Source organism: Nomascus leucogenys, chromosome 2 (assembly GCF_006542625.1).
Source record: "Nomascus leucogenys isolate Asia chromosome 2, Asia_NLE_v1, whole genome shotgun sequence".
NCBI classification, from domain to species: domain Eukaryota; kingdom Metazoa; phylum Chordata; class Mammalia; order Primates; family Hylobatidae; genus Nomascus; species Nomascus leucogenys.
In genome coordinates this window covers 105936589-105941534 of record NC_044382.1, presented here as the reverse complement: position 1 = coordinate 105941534, position 4946 = coordinate 105936589, and the positions used below count along the sequence as shown (strand labels likewise).

The 4946-nt window shown below is 43.1% G+C and overlaps 1 pseudogene; it reads right to left on the bottom strand.

Moving 5' to 3' along the window:
- Positions 1–2779: 2779 nt before the first annotated feature.
- LOC115837218 lies at positions 2780–4492 on the bottom strand (annotated as a pseudogene).
- Positions 4493–4946: the final 454 nt, after the last annotated feature.

Genomic DNA, 4946 nt, shown 5'->3' with positions numbered 1-4946 from the left:
GTAAGTTGTGTCTCTGTTTTTATTTAGTTGAATTTTTTTTTATTTCTGCCTTGATTTCATCATATACCCCAAAGTCATTCAGGAGCACATTGTTTAATGTCCATGAAACTGTATGGTTTGGGGAGATTTTCTTGGTATTTATTTTTATTTCACTGTGGTCTGAGAGTACGGTTGGTAGGTTTTTTATTTTTCTGAATGTATTGAGACTTGCTTTATGGAGGAGTAGGTGGTCAATCTTGGACTGTTTTATGTGCAGATAAAAATATGTATATTCTGTGGTTGATAGGTGGAGTATTTTGTAGATGTCTATTAGGTCCAATTTGTCAAGTGTCAAATTTAAGTCCAGAATTTTTTTGTTAGTTTTCTGACTTGATGATCTGTCTGATGCAGTCATTGTGGTGTTGAAGGTCCCTACTATTATTGTGTGACTGTCTAAATCTTATAACAAGTCTAGAAGTACTTGTCTTATGAATCTGGATACTCCAATCTTGGGAGCTTAAATATTTAGGATAGTTAAGTCTTCTTGAATTGAACACTTTATCATTATGTATTGCCCTTCTTTGTTCTTTTTTACTGTTGTTGGTTTAAAGTCTGTTTTGTTCCGATATAAGAATAGCAATTCCTTCTCTTCTTTCTTTTCCATTTGCATGGCAGATCTTTCTCTGACCCTTTACTTTGAGCCTATGAGTGTCATTATTTTGAAATTCCTTAAGTAAGATTTTTAATTCCAGAAACTCTGATTGATGTTTAAGATGTTTATCTCTTCATTTCCTAGATTGCTTAAAAGTTTGTGTTAATTTTCAGCCTTATCTTGGATCTCATTGAGCTTCCTTGCAATTCCTGCTTTGAATTCTTTATCTGTCATTTGTGAATTTCCATTTCGGTTAAGGAACCATTCCTGGAGTGCTAGTAGAATCCTTTGGTGGAGTCACTATGTTCATCTTCAACTGAGATTCCAGGTGGTGGTGAGTCCAATTATTTCATGAGTCCCTCATTTCACAAAACATGAAAGCTAATTTTTTATAAATCTTTTATTTTTTTTTTGAGACGGAGTTTTTGCTCTTATTGCCCAGGCTGGAGTGCAATGGCATGATCTCAGCTCACTGCAATCTCTGCCTCCCTGCAATTTCCACCTCCCAGGTTCAAGCGATTCTCCTGCCTCAGCTTCCTGAGTAGCTGGGATTACAGGTATGTGCCACCACGCCTGGCTAATTTTGTATTTTTAGTAGAGACAGGGTTTCTCCATGTTGGTGAGTCTGGTCTCGAACTCCCAACCTCAGGTGATCCGCCCGCCTCAGCCTCCCAAAGTGCTGGGATTACAGGCAGAGCCACCATGCCTGGCCTAATTCATTTTTTAAATGGGTTTATTTTTTGTTTTTACCCATTCAACAGAAAAAAAAAAAAAATTAGACATGGTGAAATTTACAATTGGTGACATCATCCTTCACTCCGTCTGTACTATGAGATTCTATACTTAAAGCTCAGCATTACTGGTATAAAACTTTAAGACACCATGAGGATTCTGAAGTGAAGAAAAAGGGGGAAATTAAAAACGATCTGCAAACAACTAAGAATGACTAAACATTGAACCAGACCTAAAACATCTTCCAATTCCTCTGCACGCTGCATCCCATTACTATCCTGCCAGATCAGACAACAGGGCAGTGAGGAACAGAGAAGCCACTTGGTAGATATTTTCAAGGGATTTTAACAGATACTCTTAAATGAGAAAACAACTCGTGGCTTCTTATGTTTGCTATAAAGCAATAAAAGGGTGAGAAATATGAAATCGCAAATGGAGATACTAAATGACTGTGAATTTAAGAAAAAGACTATAATTTCTGACAAAATGGAAAAAATTAATTGGGATGCACTAGGTTTGTTTTGCTTTGTTTTTAAGGATACTTATATTCCACATTGGTCTCATTGATAAGGTGACCCAAAAAAACTTTGTTTTTAAGGATACTTATATTCCACATTGGTCTCATTGATAAGGTGACCCAAAAAAACTTTTTTTTTTGAGACGGAATCTCACTGTGTCACCCAGGCTCACTGTAGAGCACGGCTCACTGCAACCTCCGTCTCCTGGGCTCAAGCAATTCTCCTGCCTCAGCCTCCCAAGTAGCTGGGATTACAGGCACTCACCACCATGCCTGGCTAATTTTTGTATTTTTAGTAGAGATGGGGTTTCACCATCTTGGCTAGGCTGGTCTTGAACTCCTGACCTCATGATCCACCCACCTCACAATGTGGTGGGATTACAGGCATGAGAGTGAGTTCTACAGTATCTTTTTTTTTTTTTTTTTTTTTTTTTGAGACAGAGTCTCGATCTGTCGCCCAGGCTGGAGTGCAGTGGCACGATCTCAGCTCACTGCAAGCTCTGCCTCCCGGGTTCACACCATTCTCCTGCCTCAGCCTCTCCGAGTAGCTGGGACTACAGGTGCCCGCCACCACGCCCGGCTAATTTTTTTGTATTTTTAGTAGAGACAGGGTTTCACCGTGGTCTCAATCTCCTGACCTCGTGATCCGCCCGCCTCGGCCTCCCAAAGTGCTGGGATTACAAGCGTGAGCCACCGCGCCCAGCCTCTACAGTATCATTTTAAAAAGTACAAGTGAATGTGGATCCATCTGCGAAAAAAAAAAAAAAAAAAACTACAAAAAGACAAAAATGCAACACTCAGTCCTTGCAAAGGACAACACACTGGAGCTGACCAAGCACATGCTTTATAAATGCTTTTTCAAAATCAAATGTTAGAACATACAAGAAACTGGTTTGTTCTTATTGTTTATTTTGATTGTGTCATTCCTTGCACATCACCTCCTCCTCGTCCTGGCATTTCGCATAGTGAGAAAAGTCATCAAAGATAGAGGTTGTGTGCTTGCGGAAGCAATAATTTTCAGCACTTGTTTTTCTTTTTCTAAAGGCACCTCCTGTGTTTCATGGTTTATGACTGGCTTGTTGTCATGATTCTCTAGTCTGATGTGCCTGAGCTGGTTATTGGCTACATCACTGACAAAAATCCACTTGACATCAAACTTCCCCTTCCATTTGTCTTGAGACCACACTCCAGCACTGGTGCTGCTGTCCACAGAGCACTTCATCTCCGCCACCCCACAGAAATACTCACTCCCACCGATGCTGAAGAGCAGGTAGACAGGCCTCTTGCTGCTTATGGAGCTGAATGCACTATTCAAGTAAGTAGTGCCATGTTCTGTACTACACAAAATGGAGTACTTAATGGAGTGGTGAATGTCATCCTCAGAATAGCTCTTTATAATGCACACACATGTCCACTTATAAGATTCCAGTCAAATTCTTTAGGATTATAACTGTGGGCAGCTTTCACTTTTTTTTTACACTTGGGGAAGAACTAGTCTTGGTATTTCCAGGAGAGTTACTATCACTGTCGGCCCCTCTGCTCTGCCCAAATGCCATATTTTCACGTGAGGAATGATCCAGCAGGTCTGGAGTGGCTGCTGAGGGCTCTGGTACTGCGGTTGAGCCAAAGCAGGAAGCTTCATTGCGAGAAGCTGAAGCACCTTCTGGGGTTGTAGGACAGCCTGTGAGGATCATGTCTCCTGGGGGTCCGGGGTCTTCAGCACAGGCCCCTTGTTATCCTGGGTGTCAATATCCATGTTATGCTTTATAGATGGAGGGGGCAGTGCACCCCCTATGACAGGCCCACTCCTTGTTTCCATTTTAGGCCATGGTTTTGCAGGCTTGCTGGCAATGGCAGCCCATGAGGTCAGCTTTGAAACTGCCATGTTCACATATGTCCCATCATTGCCAGAAAGGATGCCAATCAGTGCCACGCTGCTGATGACAGAGCACACTGTCTTGACTGCAGAGGAGCTGACATCCCCAATCTTCAGGCTGACCATGCCCTGCTTCAGGCTGTTCACTCCAGGGGCCTTGCTAAGGGTGTCACTGTGAAAGCCCATCTGCCCATCAACCACTGTGTGGCCCAGGGAGCTTGGGAGTAGGTGTAGCTGCTCCCATATGTAGAGCTCTGAATCTGCTACCCTTGAGACCCACTTGTCCTCCATGCCAATAATATAAGGTTTGGGGGTAAAAATTAAACCTGTGCTGATAGATTTTGTTCTCCAGACCCCAAGGCTATCCCAAAATAGAATTGTGCATAAAATTATGATCTCTGTTACTGAGCTGTTCATAGGTGATGAGGTGTAGAATCAAAGGGTCCCTTGCAGTGGACCACAGAGCCTCATTGAGGGATTAAGGAACTCCAGTGGATGGTGGGTAATAGCTGGACAGGTAGAGGTCACTCACTGAAGGGTAATTGTTACTCTAATTTGACTCTCCAGAAAGGTAGGACTGAAAGTCATTGTCATGACCCACATCCTTGTGATGCAAAGAATCATTGTGTACTTTATTATCTTGTCCTTTTGTTCTCTAAGTGTCCATGCTGATGGTCACATGCTTCATGAGCAGCTTGGAGCAGTGCAGGGCCGGGACACAGGCTGGCTCAAGCATCCCTGTGAGGCTGGGCCTGTCATCTCTGCTAATGCAATCTCTGGCCTCACCACCAATGCCCCAGGTACCAGCTGGGCAGTGGCAGTGGCAGTGGCTGCTGGGTGCTCAGGCCACTGGTGAGGCACTACCTCAGTAATGCTTTTCCCAAGCCCTAGTCTACGTAAGTTTCCTGTTATAAACTCCAAGATTCCCCTGTAAGTTTCCATTTTTCCATCATGGTAGTTATCGTCCTTGCCATTTCTTTTTCTCTTTTTTTTGAGACCGAGGGCTCACTACGTTGCCCAGGCTGGTCTCAAACTCCTGAGTTCAAGCAATCCTCCCGCCTCAGCCTCCCAAGTAGCTGGGATTATAAGCATGTGCCACCAGGCCTGGGGGATCTTTGGGGGTGGTATGAATGGAAAAGGAAATGAAGGAACTTTCTAAGACAGCCATTCTCAATTAGATGCAATGAGAG